Source organism: Adiantum capillus-veneris, chromosome 4 (genome assembly GCF_014529385.1).
Source record: "Adiantum capillus-veneris isolate H3 chromosome 4, ASM1452938v2, whole genome shotgun sequence".
NCBI lineage: Eukaryota > Viridiplantae > Streptophyta > Polypodiopsida > Polypodiales > Pteridaceae > Adiantum > Adiantum capillus-veneris.
The window spans coordinates 83,580,250-83,599,617 of record NC_140934.1 but is presented as its reverse complement, the minus strand read 5'-3'; positions in this window follow the sequence as shown (position 1 = coordinate 83,599,617).

The following is a 19,368-nucleotide window of genomic DNA, read 5'->3' as shown; positions in this document are numbered from 1 at the left end:
TCATTTGCATCTGTGCAGCATTCTTTTGCAGCCTAATAGGGCACTCCGCTACTCGATGTGGTCCACCACACTCGTAGCATTGAAGAGGTGGCCTCCTAGCCTGGGTGTTGATATTTTGACCTCTGGATGCGAGAGCAGCAGCTTGATAAACCGGCTTGACTTGTCCCCAACAATCTTCCATGTAGTATATAGGACATTCTTCCAATGTATCAAGTCCGTAGGCAATACTAGTGTCTATTTCCTCCTCACAACCATCTGCATAAGCATTAGATGGCTCGCAACCCACTTGGTTCATAGGGGCGACTCTTGGATGCGGGGGCTGCGGTCCTAGCACAGGAGGTGGTAACGGTGTAGCTTGTACAACATTTTGAGATCTAGGGACCATGTGTTGCGGTAGTTGCTCAACAGGTGGAGTAGGCATCAATACAGGAGCTCGAGGCGCATCCGTCCAGGCTACAGGTGGTCTATTTGCCATCATACGTTTGATCATTAAACAATCCTTAGCTTGGTGACCATACCTACCACATGCGTTGCAAGTTCCATTAAATTTTACTCTAAACGTAGGGCACTCACTAGTGCTATGTGGACCTAAGCAAATGGAACACCATTGTTGCTCCCTTCTTGGATACATGTGACTATTTTGAGGGGGTCGATTATCCTTAAGAGACTCTTGGATTGCCTTGGTGAGGTCTGTCAAGAATGTCTCAAATACCTTTGGCTCATTGGCAATGGGCTTTGCAGTCATGGGTTCATACTCAATGGCTTGTGAGCTAGTGGATCTCGTGTCAGTAGACACCCTCATGCCTGCTATCATCAAGTTGTCCTCTAATTGGATTGCATTGGCAGTGACATCTTCCCAGGTTGTGATACCTCTAATCACTAGTCCATTATAGATTCCTTCATTCCTCAACCCTCGAATGAATCGATCAAGCAGTTGGTTATTGTTGAAGTGCTCATTTACAGGGCAGCGAGAGTTTAAGTGCTTTAGACGACTAATGAAGTCCCTTACTGACTCTCCTTCCTTACGTTCGGCCTTCTGTAGCTGAGATGCTACACCCCAAAGCACACCTTCTCGTATGTACTCCTTTAGAAACAACCTTCGAAGGGTAGGGTAGATTGTTTTCTCGTCCACCCTTAGGGTCCTATACCAATCTCCAGCCTTCCCACTTAATGTCAAGCTTAGGGCATTGCACTTATGTAGTTCGTTGCGTTCCCCTAAGGAATCACATACTTGTTCAAACACTTCAATGTGTTTTCTAGCATCTTCGTCCCCATTGAATTTTTGCGTGAGTTTGGCAATTTGTACTGCCTTACTTCTAGGCTCTCTATCAGATGCATGACGCATATTTTCCATGATAGATCGACCTATGGTTTGAGGAAACGCTGCCAAGTCACCTATGTGAGGAGGTAGGGCCGGTGGAGGCACTCTTGGAATCATATGTGGGAGAGGAACGGGTACCGGTCTTGGCATATGTGTGGATGCTGCAGGATATGGAACATAACCGGGCATAGGTCCACTCGGATAAGAGCTAGGGAGCGGCACTCGAGGAGCATAAGCAAGTGGTACAATTGGAGGTGTGGGGGCCATGTGTGCATAAGGGGCTAGAGGTACATATGGTCGAGGCCCCATATTAGGTACTACGACACTAGGTAGTGGCACTGCGCTAACCGTAGATGTCATCGGTACATTTTCTGTTAGGCTTATCCCTGGAGTGAGCACTGTGTTTTCCTTGATAGAGGGTTGAGCCAAGTTAGGGAAGCTAAAGTTTTCGCTCGGAGGCTCAGATTGCATAGAGACCCCAGGTGAAATGACGTAAGATGGGTCCATGGGGCTCATTAGAGGAGTCTCCATTTGAGATAGAGTAGGCTGTTGAGCCTTGCTCGTATCCAGAAATCTCATGGGGCCAGTTGAGAGTATATTTACCCCTCGGTTTTGCCTTTCTGATTGAATAATGCCATGGATAACATTACAGATCATTTTCTGTTGATCTTCGATGCTCGTGGCACTAGAGGTGGATTGTACAATCTCTATCCATCCTACATGGTAGGCGTGGCCAGAGTGTAGATCCGTCAACACCTCAGTGTGGAGGTCGTATGTCCAATGATCATTAATGAACAATCCTTCTAGAGTCAACCTGTTAATGGTTTCTTGTGAGGTAGAAGCAATGTTGCTCCCCGTGGTTTTACTTGTCACCAACGGTACTCTAGAGGGAACTTCTAAAGGAGGCAGCTCAACAGGGCCTTCTTGGTAAGAAGTTGGTAGGATATCCACATGGACACTCTTTGGGGGTGTGGGGTCCACGTGGGATGTGAAAGCAGATTCCACTTTCCCACCCCGCACGCGTGCTTCATCTGCATCAGGTTCCGAGCGAGTAGCTCTACCTAATGTTTCCATGAAACGGCTAAACATACTAGTACTAGGCTGTGGAGCTTCGGGAGGTGCATGGCCTTCTCTCTCAGTGTTTTGGGTATGGTATGCTTCCATGATTTCTGAGTCGGAGGAGGAATCACTAGCGGCTATTTTAGGGTCTTGGGTGGTGCTACCTTGTGTCCCCGCTGAGGGTCTAGAGCTTATCGTGGATGGGTAATGGGTGTCCGTATGAACAGAGGCACCCTCAATATGCTCGTGTTCTAGCACCCGCCCAGAGCGTAAGTGCATGTGCTTTTGATACCCTAAGGTGTCAAAAAGCTGCTCTAGGAGGCCTTGTGACTAGTTTTTAGCGTGTTTTTTGTTTGTTTTTTTTTTGCTAGATTTTTTAGAGCGTGTCGTGGAATGGGCCGTGTGATAGCTCAAAACGAGCGTATCGGTCAGAGGATCGTGTCGTGCTTTACAGCCCTCCATTTGGTCACTCTATGCCCTCGGAATCCCTAAAACTGTCAATTTCTAGTAGGGAACTAGGCCCAAACTAGAAAGTCTAAGGGTGCAAGTGGGAAGAGAAAGGAGGAGAGTGGAGGACTTGTCCCACATGCTCTCATTCTCTCTTGAGGGAGTAGGGTATATATATAAGAGTGAGTCTAGTATATATCATAAGACTGAGGACTGAGGCCTGGGCTTGGGCTTGGGCTTGGGCTTGGGCTTGGGAAACCGATCCCGATCTATCTTTTATACAAACCAACCCGTACGTTTTCAGAGTCACGTTTTTTTATTTTCAAAAAATTTCGCCGCCCGCTCACTCGCGTTTTTTTATTTCCGAAAATTTTTTTAATTATTTTTTTTTGGTTGATGCAGAAAATACAAAAATTGAAAAAAATGCAGAAAAACGTAGAAATGCAGAAAATGCAGAAATTGCAGAAAAAACGCAGAAATTGCAGAAAATGCAGAAAAAACGCAGAAACTGCAGAAAATTGAAAAAACGCAGAAATGCAGAAAATTGCAGAAATTGAAAACGCCGAACTTGAAAATGCAAAAATTGCAGAAATTGAAAAAACGCAGACAACAGCAGAAATTGAAACTTGACAGCAATTGCAGAAAACGCAAAAAACAGAAACCTTCCACACACTCCTTCCCTGCCTTTCCTATGATAGAAATTGCACCACAAGGAAGCGTAAAGTGCTAACCGAGCTTAGTGTAGGGCATATCCCCGGCAGCGGCGCCAAAAATGTGCGCTCCTTGCCGCACTGTCGAAGCAAGGGACTTGCCAATACACCGTATGCGAGCCACAAACGGCTCCAAGCACACAACAAGCCTAAACTAACAAGCTCAAGAAAACAAAGGGTGTGTCACTCACCGCTCTACGCTCGCCTTCGTGGTGGATTCCTCGCCGCGATGAAGAAGAAGCTGCAGTCGTGCCGCGCTCAACCGCTTCGCCGCCGTCGTGCCTTCGTAATGCTCGATCGCACACACACTCTCCCTCTCTCTCTCTCTCTCACACACACACACACACAAGGAGGTGAAGAAGAAGAAGATGGAGATGGAGCAAGAGCACTCTTCAATTGCACAAATGAGAGAATGAGTAAAAATTAGGTTTAGTTGGCTTTTATAGGAGCTCACCCCATTCACACTTGGGCGCCCATGCTTAACCAACTAATCCCTTGAATGTCCAAGTTAAAGTGCGCCTCTCATCGACGATCACTCTACCTTTCCCTATTGGTCCGACAAGCCCAGTACCTGACTCTATAGAATACATAATACACGTCCGTCGTAGGTGATGGGATGTTCGTGAGCCGTGAGGGTTGACAGTCAGATTCAAAACAGATCCAAAATCATGCAAGCGAGGGAAAACTTTTGGGACAAAGCTATAGTAGATGATGCACATTTGTATTGGATTGTATTGAACATTGCTTATAGAAAAGATCAAGAAGAGGAATGCTTTCAATTTACTTTTGATGGAAAGAAGATATGTAATGCATGGAATACGAAAGTCAATATTTTACAGGATGCACAAGAAATTCTTGGATGGAGCATGCAATGGCAATCATGGAAACACTAGAATAATAAGGAAGAGCTTGACACATGTTGAGATGGCAAAAGAACTCATACATGGATTCATAGATAATAATGCATATCAAATGCGACATAATTCAAGGACAACCATGCATGGCACTCGGGAAACTCAACGTGTTCTGCCAACGATGTACAAACAAGTGGACATTTTGTGCGAAGTAAATGACACACTTGTCACAATGGAATACAAAACGTTGTCACAGCCAACATTCTCAAGGTTGTGGAACACAGTCTTCAGGACAGTCACTTTATCAAAATCAAGCACATTCTCTAAATGTGACATTTGCACATCAATAAAGGTCAAGCTAGAGTCTGCTAGAGTCTACCAAAAATCAGGTGGAGTGTGCTAGATACGTGCACAAAGGAGAACACACATGTTGCAACAAATGAGCTGTAGAAATATGTACTATGCTTGGAGGAGCTCTTCAGAAATGAATCCAACCAAGTTCCTGTGCATTATACATGACAAGATGGACCAAAGTAAGACTGCTATACCACAAATTAAACCATTTCCAAAATCTCTCAATGGACTTGAAAGGTTTCCAGTATCCTTGACAAGAATGCTCACTCATAGACATGGACAAACAGCTTATGGTCACTTTGCAATGGGATTATGGCCGAGTGACCCCAGCTTCACAATTGCATCTCTCTCAAAATGTTAAAGAAACTTAGAAAGAAGAGATAACCACATGTTTGATGACTTAAGCTTAGAAAACTCAAGTGTAGCACCGCGAACAAATATTTTTTATTGTGTTTTGTCTACTTGTCACAGGAACAGAATAATAGAAATAGACAGCAAACGATAGAGAAATAGATCTTTGTATTGATGGATTTTGCAGATTTTTGATACAACAGAGGAGCAATAAAATATATGGGCGCACTCTGTTGTACGAAGCTCAAACCTCCCGACCACCCCCGAGCTTCAGTTCGCTTGCATGCAACGTCTCACTGGCACTCGCACTCTCACTCGCACTCGCACTCGCAGAAGAAGAGATCGGTGAATGATCCCCAAAACGCACCCCCCGTCCTCCTATTCTGATTTTTCCTCCAAAAGCATGCGACCTCTCAAAATAGCCGCTTTTCTATTTTTGGCGTTCGATCGACTCGACTTGCGCGCCAAGCATACCTGCGAGAATAAGGTAAGAACGTGATCACGAAGCGATCCGTAAAGGTTAGATTTTTAAAACTTTTTTTTTTCAGTTGTCTTCAACTGAACATAACTCCCAAACGAAGCCAAAACAGCCCAAGTCCATCTCACACAATTTTGTTGCCCTCGTTGCGCTCTTCGACGGCTATGTGATGGAAAATTTCCATAGCCTGCTCTGATTTACTGAAAATCAACCTGCAAAACAGCATTTTCTATAAAAACGATGCAAAAACAGCAAATCCCACTTTTTTCTTAATCTTTGGCCCTCAACGAACATCAAAACATCAAAATCTCTGAAGACTCAGAGAACCAAAGTTGTTCCTTATAACACAGGCTTCAATCGCTTCATACAACACTTTTCCAAAATCCCACATTAACACCTTCAAAAATGCCCCAGAAAGTGCCTTCCGGATCAAAAAATTTTATTGGACGAAAACAAGCCACACATCCTTCTACACAGTGGACTAACTTTAAAACGACCAAAACTTCCTAGAAAAACAAAATTTATTGCTAAAACACCTCAAAATCAAGTCTTGTTACACTACTACTCTCTATCACCATATGAAAATGCGTAAGGAGAAAAACCATTACTGCAAGAAACAAAGTGCTCAGAATGAAGAGGCAGAGACTGATCTAATCACAAATATGAACGTGGACACTGAGAATTTTGCTTCTAGGTAAGGAAATGATTATCCAAGGATCCAATTAATCTTTGCTACTGATGCACATGTATAGGAGGATGGCAATGTATTTCGGTTCAAGTGGTTGCCAAGAACATCGTTGTTGAAACTTGACAATTGAGGTTCAAAAAATAAGAATCGATATGTGTTTGCATACCTATCACTGTTGGTTGCACGAGGAGTATTTGACACAGTGCAGCTTGGCTTTCTTATGGTTGATCACATTCATGAAGACAATGATGCATTGTTCAGTTGCTTTTCTGAGAAGCTTAGAAAATGAGCCATTTTTACATTTCCACATTTGATGAAGATCTTCAATGAGTGTGTTAGCATGCATCTAGCACCTTTTCTCCTACAAAAGGTGGCAGACTTTAAAGGATTTGTAAAGGGGTTCTTACATGATGGAGCAGATAGCTTAGTGGGTCATTCAAAGCCATTGCAATTTAGGTTCTATATGAGTGATGTAATACCTTTGATGCAGTACAAAGTAAAATGTGGATTGGTTACCCGAAATGGTATAGAGTTATGGAAGAGAAATGACCAAGGAGGATCCAAGCTTCCTGAAGGTGTTCCAAAAGTATTACCACCCTTTGAGTATGTTAAAGATAGTGAGCAAGTTATGGAAGGATTAAAGAAGTATGTTAGTTGGTGGAAAGAGCACTTGCAAGAGAAAGGAGATGAAAGTGAGTATGCTAGGTGGATCAACCCAGTTCTTATGTACTGGGAGAATCTCATGCAAGCTATGCAAAACCCTGGAGAAAGTGAAAAAAAATTCGTTGATAAATTTTTGACAAGGAGTATATGTGAACAAGATCATCCTCTTGAAGTTCCATTGGAAGATGGTCTAGATGAAGTACTTGACATAATCGACGGCCACTATTGTGGTCCAATGTGCAACAAACCTACGGAGAAGTTCAACCCAACTCTTGATGTGGCAAAGGGAGACTTTGTCCTTGTGCAACCTTGTGAAAATCACCCAATTTGGTTAGGAGTGATAGCAATAGATATTGATCAAACAATGACTCGGCAACCTACCTTCAAGTGAAGATACAATACTGGGCACCAATTTCAAAGAAGAAGAACGCAAGTGATGTGTAGGTTTACAAGGATTGTTGGAACAAGTATTGGAGTGACAACATCAATGATCCTCAATGATGGGAAGACACTAGCTGCATCATTTGGGCATGGAAGCCCAAGGGTCAACGAATTCTTGAAAAAATCAAGATTCCAAAGGCAATAATCCTCAAGGCCAAAGAGAGTCAGTTGAAACTTGATGAACATGAGGCACCATCAAATGTCAATGCAAATGAGGACGAATGATTGCTTAGCATTGGACTTTCACCTTTGTAATCTTCTAGCAATGGTTTAAATTAGTCCACCCATAGCTACAATCATTATGAACATTGATATTGGCATCCCACCTTTGTAATCTTCAACACTCTAATGTATAGTATGGTTGTTGAAAACGGACCATATTGGATCTTGCAGACTTATAAGCATCCACTGAACATCATATAACAATTTTCATATGTGCAACAACCTTAGTACAAAACAACCTTACCTCAAGTCCATGAGACACAAATAATCATCCCAAATTTATGAATTTTCCCCTATTTTCCTAAATATGTGTTATATCTTGTTTTTCCATGATTCAATAGATCCTAGCAACAAGTGGTGGACCTTGAAGCAAAACTCCCCATGTACAACATATTTTTTTTTCTCCATGTTTTAATAGAGCCTAACTTGGACAAGTGGTGGACCTTGAAACAAAACTCCCCATGTACAACATATATATATATATGGTTTATACATGTTTCAATAAAACTAAGATTTGAGAAGTGGCGGAGCTTTTGGTTGTCAATGTTTCAACAAATTCTAGCTTGGACTAGTGGGGGTTTTCACGAATAAAACCATCATGGGGTTTTCACGTTTTAATGGAGCTTCGCTTAAACAAATGGTTAGAATTTCTTTTCTTTTGTCTTTCAATGGATCTTGGCTTAGACAAGTGGTGGACCCTTTCTTATCCCCATGTTCCAATGAAGCTAAGTTTAAAAAAATAATAGAGCTTATATTTGAGAAGTAGTAGAGCTTGTTGTTGTCAATGTTTCAACAAATTCTAGCTTGGACGAGTGGTGGATCTTAGCTGCTCTTCATTCTTCAATGGTGCCTAGACAAGTGGTCATTATTTAAACAAAACTCCCCGCGTACAACATATCTCGTGTTTCCATGTTTCAATAGATCCTAGCTTGGACAAGTGGTGGACCTTGAACAAAAATTCCCCATGTACAAGATATATGTGGTTTCTCCATGTTTCAATAGAGCCTAGCTTGGACAAGTGGTGGACCTTGAAACAAAACACCCCATATACAACATACATACATCTATATATATATATATATATATATATATATGGTTTTTCCATGTTTCAATAGAGCTTATATTTGAGAAGTAGTAGAGCTTGTTGTTGTCAATGTTTCAACAAATTCTAGCTTGGACGAGTGGTGGATCTTAGCTACTCTTCATTCTTCAATGGTGCCTAAACAAGTGGTCATTATTTAAACAAAACTCCCCGCGCACAACATATCTCGTGTTTCCATGTTTCAATAGATCCTAGCTTGGACAAGTGGTGGACCTTGAACAAAAAGTCCCCATGTACAAGATATATGTGGTTTCTCCATGTTTCAATAGAGCCTAGCTTGGACAAGTGGTGGACCTTGAAACAAAACACCCCATATACAACATACATATATATATATATATATATATATATACACACACACACATATATATATATACATATACCTATATATATATATATGGTTTTTCCATGTTTCAATAGAGCTTATATTTGAGAAGTAGTAGAGCTTGTTGTTGTCAATGTTTCAACAAATTCTAGCTTGGACGAGTGGTGGATCTTAGCTGCTCTTCATTCTTCAATGGTGCCTAGATTAGAAAAGTGGTAGACCTTGGAACCAAAATCCCATGTAGAATAAAACCATTATGGGGTTTTTACGTTATAATGAATCTTGTCTTGGACAAATGGTTAAACATGATTCTCTTTGTCTTGCAATGGAGATTTTCTTAGACAAGTGGTGGACCTTTTATTATCCCCATGTTCCAATGGAGCTAAGTCTAAAAAAATAAAATCCTTGATATTGAAAATAGCTAAGGTTTTCCATGGTTCAATGGAGCCCATTTTGGCCATCTCATGGAGCTTGCTTCTCTCCATGTTTCAATTGGATCCAAGCTCGGACAAGTGGTGGGGCTTATCTTCTTTCCATGTCTCAATGATTCCTGAGACCAAAAATCCCCATTCCTACCTTAGATAACTAGCTTTCCTTCCGCCTCTCTCTAAACGCTAGGAAAATGTTGGATCTCTTAACTAAACAAACTACTATCTATGAAGCTTAGGTTGGACAAGTGGTGGAGCTTTTCTTCACACCATGTTTCAATGCAGATTATCATAGGCAAGGGATGGATCTTCAAATAAAACTTCCAACGTAAAACATACCTCATTTTTCCATGTTTCAATACATTCTAGTTTGGACAAGTGGTAGACCTTGAAGCAAAACTCCCCATGTACTATATATATCTGAGGAGAGCCAAGCTTGGACAAGTACTCGACCTTGAAACAAAACTCCCCATGTACAACATGTATATATATATATATATATATATATATGGTTTTTCCATGTTTCAATAGAACTTGGATTTGAGAAGTGGTGGAGCTTTTTGTTGTCAATGTTTCAATAAATCCTAGCTTGGACGAGTGGTGGATCTAAGATGCTCTCCGTTCTTCAATGGAGTCTATCTTAGAAAAGTGGTGTGTTACCATATACATGCGGTAGTGATGTGTGTGAACACATTAGGAACGCCGGGGCATTTTTTCCCTCTTTAGGAGGTTTTTTCCCCCATGCATTGTATATACGCCCATCACTCTACGGCTATCTAACTTACTTTTCATTACACACTAAGTAACACACTTTCTATTGTGTGACTTGAGCTTCCTTCGTCTTCTCCAAGTTGTGTGCATTTCTCTGCAACCCTAATTCCAACAATTGGTATCAGAGCAGGTCACGTCCTCCCGGGCTTAGTTGCTAGCTGCTCCAGCACACACCTGCTCACTTTATTTGACTTCAGTGAGCTTTGGTGAGCGTTCGTGGCAGGTGGACAAATATTTTGGGGGAGCCTCTAGAGCTTGGTCTGCTCTAATTTTTGATTTGGGCTCATTTAGGCCTTCGTTTCCACTACACGCAGTACTGCACAGGCTATTTTGTCATTTTGTGCAGAGTTTCTGTCAGTGCCGTTTTCTGCATAATAGGTGACTTACAGTCTTCTACGGTTTGTGCTATATAGCACGTGTTGTTCCCGCTCCGTTTCTCCTATTTTCGGGCAGTTTTCACATTAGGTGCAACATTTACCATGGCTGACAACAACAACACAGATGTGTTCAAGATGTTTGGAGTGTTGAGGACAAGTTGGATGGGGACAATTACCCTATGTGGGCTTATATGATGCAACATGTTCTTGTGTCAAAGGGCGTTTAGAACATTGTGGAGGGCATTGATGTACATCCTGGTTCTGAGGATGTAGTCGATGTTGAGGATGTTGCAGGTCTTGCTGCAAGGATTGCTACTGTTAGAGTTGTTTTGCCTACGATAGAAAAAGCTCATTGGGATGTTAAGGATGAGCAGGCTTATGCATTGATTGTGTTGTTTGTGAAGCGCACCATTGTTCCTCACATCCGTTTAGCAAAATCTGCAAAACAGGCTTGGGATATTCTAGCAGGTCTTTATGCAAGCCGCAATGAGGCTAAAATTGCTTTGCTGCGTAAAGAGCTGGAGTCGAAGATTATGCATGAGGAAGATGATATGGAAACTTTTCTTGCTAGTGTCAAGGATATCAATGAGCAACTCATTTCTGCAAGTGAAGTCATTTCAGACAGTTCCTTAGTGCAGACTGTTCTTGATGCCTTACCAGATTCTTACGAGACTTTTGCTAGTACTTGGAGACTTATGACCCAAGGAAATCTTGAAGTTGTCAAGTTTGATGCATTATGCACATTGCTATTGCAAGAGTCACTTTCCAGGAAAAACAAGATTAGGCATCCGTGCAGTTGAATAGGATTTTATTGCTTCTTAAAGAAAGGGTGGTAACAGTAATGCAGCCACTTCTTATGGTTCTGCTGTGAGTGGCAAAAGTTATGTTCCTAATGCTTCTGCTGGTAGCACTTCGTTTGGCAATTATGGTGATAAGGGCAAAAAGAAGATGCGTTGCCCTTATTGTAAAGCTAATGATCACTTGATCAAGTCGTGTCCTAAGTTGAAGGCCAAAGAGGCTAAGAAGAAAGAGGGTGGTTCCACTGCAAATGCTGGTTCCAGTATAAATGCAGCCATTGTTGAGTCTTCTGTGAAAGGAGACTATGATGCTGATGTTGATGCAGAATGGGCTTTTAGCACAGAGTGCACTTACAATCCTGCTGTCCATGATGCATGCTTGTCAGTTGCTGCAGATTCACATGTGTGGTATTTCGATAGTGGCGCTACAAAGCACATTACCTCACATCGTGAATTCTTTATCTCTCTCGAGTCTGTCCCTCATGGAAATTCTGTCACTTGTGCCAACAACGCCTCTTATCCGGTTCAAGGAGTTGGAAAGATTCTGCTTACTGCTGCAAATGGCAGTTCTTTCACACTTGTTGATGCACTTTATGTACCTGGGATCAATAAGAATCTCTTGTCTATTTCCGCACTTGCTAGACTTGGACTTGTAGTCAAATTTGTGGATGACAGATGTACAGTTCATGATCTCAGTTTTGGTGATGAAATTGTTGCATCTGGGCTTCTGTGCCGTAGGCTGTATAAGCTCACTTTGTATGACAAGTGTGGACAAAATTTTGCAAATGCTGTTGCATATTCAAGGGCTATTTCAGATGCAAAACTTTGACATGCATGTTTTGGTCAGCTGAATTTTGCCAGTTTGCTACGTTTGCAGAAATCTGATATGGTTTCTTCTTTGCTGCCTCTTGAATCACTTGTCAAACATGTTTGTGAAGGCTGTATTTTGGGTAAGATGCAGCGTTCTAAATTTCCAAAGGATGGTTCAATTCGGGCTACATGCAGGTTGCAACTTGTGCATAGTGATGTTTGTGGGCCCATGCAAACTCCGTCCTTGGGCAATTACCTATACTTCGTGACTTTGATTGATGATTACTCCAGGCATGCATAGGTATTTCTGCTTAAAGCAAAGTCCGAAGTTTTTATGTGCTTCAAACAGTTTCTAGCTATGGCTGAAAATGTCTCGAAATGTACTATGGGCACCCTCCATTCCGATCGAGGGGGGAAGTATATGTCTCATGAGTTTAATGCATTTTTGGCTAGTCGTGGGATAAAACACCAATGTAAAGTGCCTTATACACCTCAGAAAAATGGTGTTGCTGAGAGGAAAAACAGGTCACTGACAAAAATGGCACGATGTATGGTCAAAAGTCAAGCTTTGCCGCATTCTTTTTGGCTTGAGGCCATCGTGTGTGCCACTTATGTACTTAACAGGTGTCCTACGAAAGCTTTGCTGTATATTACTCCATATGAAGCATGGCATGATAGAAAGCCTTCTATTGAGAACGTGTGTGTTTCTGGCTGTTTGGCATATGCTTTGGTGCCACAAGTGCAACGCAAAAAATTGGATGATAAGGCTGTCAAATGTATTTTGGTTGGTTATAGTGCTGAAAGCAAAGGTTACAGGTTGTATCATCCACAAACAAAACGTATTCTGGTCTCTCGGGATGTAGTGTTTGTGGAAGATTCTGTTTGTGGAAGATGTAATGTAAGCTCACAGGACATTTATGACACTTTGTTGCCTCTTTTCAGTGGTGGAAATATGAATGTAAGTTCCAATGAGGCAAATGTACAGCCTATGGGGGTTTCTGAAAATTTTCTAGATCAGCCTATTAATGATGCAGATGTACATGATGTACTTGATGAGGAAAGGGCTGAAAATGAGCATGCTAGAGGTATGCCAAAATGGCTGGTGCACACTTTGCATGATAGTAAATTGGATGCACCTTTGTCTAGTCGTACTCGTTCAGGCTCTCGCCATGCATCTTTTGCATCAGATTGTTATGCTTTGGATGTGTCTAGCTTACATGATGTTGAGGAGCCTCTGTCTTTTGATGAAGCACAGAATTCAGAAAATTGGATGGCTGCCATGCAATCAGAATATGATGCACTTATAGAAAATGACACATGGACTTTATGTGATTTGCCTCCTGGCAAAAAGGCCATTGGTACGAAGTGGGTTTACAAGTTGAAACGCAAGCCGGATGGTGAGATCGATCGCCATAAGGCTCGACTTGTTGCAAAGGGTTATGCACAGCAAAAAGGCATAGATTATGAAGAGACTTTTGCTCCCACTTGTCGTATGACTATTGTGCATTTTCTATGTGCATTGGCAACTCATTTTGGTTGGGATGTACATCAATCAGACATTGTTACTGATTTCTTGAATGGTGACATATTTGAGGAAGTTTATGTAGCGTAGCCTCATGGTTTTTTCATAAAAGGACAAGAGGACAAAGTGTGCAAATGTAAGAAGACTTTGTATCTGTTGAAGCAATCTCCTCGTGCTTGGTATGAGAAAGCTGACACTCATTTGGTTAAACGAGGCTTTCGTAACAGTCCAACAGAAAGCACATTGTATGTAAAGCGTGAGGGTGATGTACTTCTCATTGTGGTTATTTATGTTGATGATTTGCTAATCACTGGACCAAATGAGAGACATATTTCTGAATTTAAGGCTGATTTGAATGCTACTTTCAAGATGAAATATTTGGGGCTGTTGCATCATTACTTGGGTATACAGTTTAAGCAGTGTGATGGTGGTATTGCCTTGTGTCAGAAAAGTTACATAGAGACATTGCTATGTAAGTTTGGACTTGAGGATTGCAAACCTATTGCCACTCCCATGGAAACAGGTTTGAAGTTGAGTGTACATGATGCTAGCGATCCTGCTGATGTCACTCTTTAACAAACTACTATTGGTTGCCTCATTTATGTATGCAACACGAGGCCAGATATTCAGTTTGCAGTCTCACAGATCAGCAGATTTATGCATAGCCTAGGGTCTAAGCATTGTCATGCTGTCCAAAGGATTTTCCGCTACCTTAGTGGAACTTTACATCTTCGCTTGTTTTATCCCAGGGGGGATCATTGCCGCCAGACTTACATGCTTTTTTGGACTCAGATTGGGTTGGTTGTTTTGACACGCGAGTGTCCACAAGTGGTTTTTGTTTCATGCTTGGCAGTTCATGTATATCATGGTTGAGCAAGAAGCAACCTACTGTGGACACTTCAAGTTGTGAGGCTGAGTACAGGGCAGTCTTCACAGCTACGGTTGAGTGTGTATGGCTCAGATGCCTTATGGCTGATTTGGGTGTTGGACAGGACACTGCCAACACTACGCATTTGCAATTGCGAGGAACCCAGTTTTTCATGCTCGCACAAAGCACATTGAGGTGCATTACCACTATGTTAGGGAGAGGCTCTGAGCAGGAGAGATTAGCTTGGCTTATGTGCCAACACAGGACAACCTTGCAGATCTTTTCACAAAGGCATTGTCTCGTGAGAATCTTGAAGCTTTCCGCAAAGCTTTGGGCTAACTCCCCTTTGTGGACTGATCATGTGCCAACTCTCATTCACTGCATCACTCCAGGCGGGATTTGTTACCATATACATGTGGTAGTGATGTGTGTGAACACATTAGGACCGCCAGGGTATTTTTCCCCTCTTCCGGAGGTTTTTTCCCCCATGCATTGTATATACGCCCATCACTCTACGGCTATCTCTCTTTCCATTACACACTAAGTAACACACTCTCTATTCTGTGCCTTGAGCTTCCTTCGTCTTCTCCTAGCTGTGTGCATCTCTCTGCAACCGTAATTCCAACATGGTGAACCTTGGAACCAAAATCCCATGTAGAATAAAACCATCGTACGGTTTCCACGTTTGAATGTAGCTTGGATTAGACAAATGGTGAAACTTGATTATTTTTGTCTTTCAATGGAGCTTGGCTTAGACAAGTGGTGGACCCTTTCTTATCCCCATGTTCCAATGGAGCTAAGTTTTTTTAAAAAAAATCCTTGATATTGAAAACAACTAGGATTTTCCATGGTTCAATGGAGCCCTATTTGGTCATCTAGTGGAGATTGGTTCTCTGAATGTTTTGACAGATCCAAGCTCGGACAAGTGGTGGAGCTTATCTCCTCTCCATGTCTCAATGATTCTTGAGACCAAAAATCCCCATTCCTACCTTAGATAACAAGCTTTCCTTTCACCTCTCTCTAGAGGTTAGGAAAGTGTTCGATCTTTCAATTAAACCAACTACTATGTATGAAGCTTAGGCTGGACAAGTGGTGGAGCTTGTCTTCACACCATGTTTCAATAGAGATTATCATAGACAAGTGGTGGATCTTTAAATAAAACTCCCCACTTAAAACATATCTGGATTTTCCATGTTTCAATACATTCTATCTTGGACAAGTGGTGGACCTTGAAGCTAAACTCCCCATGTACAACACATATCTAGGGAGAGCCAAGCTTGGACAAGTAGTGGACCTTGAAACAAAACTCCCCATGTACAACATATATATATATATATATATATATATATGGTTTTTCCATGCTTCCATAAAATTAAGATTTGAGAAGTGGTGGAGTTATTTGTTGACAATGTTTCAACAAATTCTAGCTTGGATAAGTGGTGGATCTTAGATTCTCTCCATTCTTCAATGGAGCCTAGCTTAGAAAAGTGGTGGACCTTGGAACCAAAATCCCACGTAGAATAAAACCATCATGCGGTTTTCACATTTGAATGGAGCTTTGCACATACAAATGGTTAAATTTGATTCTCTTTGTTTTTCAATGGAGCTTGGCTTAGAAAAGTGGTGGGCCTTTTCTTATCTCCATGTTCCAATGGAGCTAAGTGAAAAAAAAAATCCTTGATATTGAAAATAGTTAGGGTTTTCCATGGTTTAATGGAGTCCAGTTTGGTCATCTAGTGGAGATTTCTTCTCTCCATGTTTCAATCGATCCAAGCTGGGAAAAGTGGTGGAGCTTATCTTCTCTCAATGTCTCAATGATTCTTGAGATAAAAAATCCCCATTTCTACCTTAGATAACTATCTTTCCTTCTGCCTTTCTCTAGAGGTTAGGAAAGTGTTGGATCTTTTAACTAAACAAACTACTATCTATAAAGCTTAGGTTGGACAAGTGGTGGAGCTTTCCTTCACACCATGTTTCCATATAAATTATCATAGACAAGTGGTGGATCTTTAAATAAAACTCCCCATGTACAACATATAGCGTTTTTCCATGTTTCAATACATTCTGTTTTTTCGACAAGTGGTGGACCTTGAAGCAAAAATGCCAATTTGCAACATATATCTGGGGAGAGTGAAGCTTGGAAAAGTAGTGGACCTTGAAACAAAACTCCCTATGTACAACATATATATATATATATATATATATGGTTTTTCCATGTTTCAATAGAACTTAGATTTGAGAAGTTGTGGAGTTTTTTGTTGTCAATGTTTCAACAATTCTAGCTTTGACGAGTGGCGGATGCTAGATGGTCTCCATTATTGAATGGAGCCTAGCTTAGAAAAGTGGTGGACCTTGGAACCAAAATCCAATGTAGAATAAAACCATCATACGGTTTTCACGTTTGAATGGAGCTTGGCTAAGACAAATGGTTAAACTTGATTCTCTTTGTCTTTGAATGGAGCTTGGCTTAGACAAGTGGTAGACCTTTTCTTATCCCCATGTTACAATGGAGCTAAGTTAAAAAAAACAAAAAATCCTTGATATAGAAAACATCTAGGGTTTTCCATGGTTCAATGGAGCCCAGTTTGGTCATCTCGTGGAGCTTCTTGTGGAGATTGCTTCTCTCAATGCTTGAATAGATCCAAGCTTGGACAAGTGGTGAAGCTTATCTCCTCGTCATGTCTCAATGATTCTAGAGACCAAAAATCCCCATTCCTACCTTAGATAACTACCTTTCTTCCACCTCTCTCTAGAGGTTAGGAAAGTGTTGGATCTTTTAGCTATACAAACTACTATCTATGAAGCTTAGGTTGGACAAGTGATGTAGCTTTTCTTCACACCATGTTTCAATAGAGATTATCATATAAAAGTGGTGGATCTTTAAATAAAACTCCCCACATAAAACATATTCATTTTTCCATGTTTCAATACATCCTATCTTGGACAAGTGGTGGACCTTGAAGAAAAACTCCCCATGTACAACATATATCTGGGGAGAGCCTAGCTTCGACAAGTAGTGGACCTTGCAATAAATTTCCCCATGTACAACATATATCTATATCTATCTATATATATATATATATATATATATATATATATATATATATATATATATATGGTTTTTCCATGTTTCAATAAAACTTAGATTTGAGAAGTGGTGGAGCTTTTTGTTGTCAATGTTTCAACAAATTCTAGTTTGAACAAGTGGTGGATCTTAGCTGCTCTCCATTCTTCAATGGAGCCTAGCTTAGACAAGTGGTGGACCTTGGAACCAAAATCCCATGTAGAGTAAAACCATCATGGGGTTTTCACGTTTTAATGGTGCTTTTCATTTGTCTTTCAATGGAGCTTGTCTTAGACAAGTGGTGAACCCTTTCTTATCCCCATGTTCCAATGGAGCTAAGTTAAAAAAATAAATAAATTTGATATTGCAAACACCTAGGGTTTTCCATGATTCAATGGAGCCAAATTTGGACATCACATGGAGCTTGCTTCTCTCCATGTTTCTATTGATCCAAGCTTTGACAAGTGGTAGAGTGTTAGAAGATGGACACACCCCACGGAAACTAACTACTCAAAACATTATCATTTTTTGTAATTATTCATTTATTGAGGAAACCCGATTTTCACCTTGTAAATGTTGGGACTTACAGAAGTTTCCAGATTGTATCCTAGTTTTGATAGTTAGATTGAGTAGATGGTTGATTTTGGAACTTTAGGGTTTGAGAATTGTAAGGTATATATACCACTTTTTGACCTTAATGAGAAACCTTTTTGTCATTTTAAAAAACAAGTTTTGAAGTCTGTGAGTGAGCGTACTGTGTACGAGAGAGAGTGTGAGCTTCATCTTAATGCTACGTGTGCACCGGTGGTCGGAATCGAGTGCGGAGAAGTGCAGCGTGTTGCCCTCGAAGAGCTACGCGTCGATACCTACATTGTGCGCATACGGTCCGGTTTTGCGAGCTCTTTCTATGAGCTTCATCTTGTGATTGGGTGAGCATATGTTCTCCAATTTTGCATTGCAGCATATCCACGCGTTCACATTGAGTAGAGCTACACATTAGGTTCTTTAAATTTCGAAAAGGAAGACCTGCAAATTTCGGCCAGACATCCTACGTGATTTTGCACCGGGTGTTTTGGGTTGGGGTTTTGGTTTATAGATCTCAGGGAGAGCAACCTATTGGTGTTAGTAGGGTCTCTTCCAAGTTCTAGGGTGTTTCGAGATTGTTTGATGGGTGTTCGGCTCTAGACAGCATTGTAGGAAGTTTCCTCTTATGCACTCTTGAAGACTGTGACGTAGACAATTGATAGAGACCTCTGTAGGAATTAGTTAGGAGTCAGTCAAGTGTAGGTTGACACCTTATGCTTGCTTCCACGTGCCTGCGGGTCGAGCTTTGTCCTTAGCTGACATTATATGTTAGGTGAGTTCTCGCTATGCCGACGTCCGTCGCGGCGTATCCGTCCAACATTGGCGCTGCTACCGGGGACAAAAATCTTAGGTAGGTGACCGAGACTAATCCTTGAGGATGGGGATTTTTGGCTTTCCAAGAGTCTTGTTTTACATTTAGATAGGATCAGAGGGTGGAGGACTCTCTAGGTCTTAGAGGGAGTCTAGGGAGCGTGTATCTGGCCTAGATCCTTCGACTTAGGTACATTTAGGTAGATTAAGATATTTTTAGGTATTAGTTGAGTTCTTGAGTAGGAATTGGAGTAGGTATTAGTTGAGTTCTTGAGTAGGACTTGGAGTGGTAGAAGCGGTGAGAGGAGAGCTTGAGAGTCC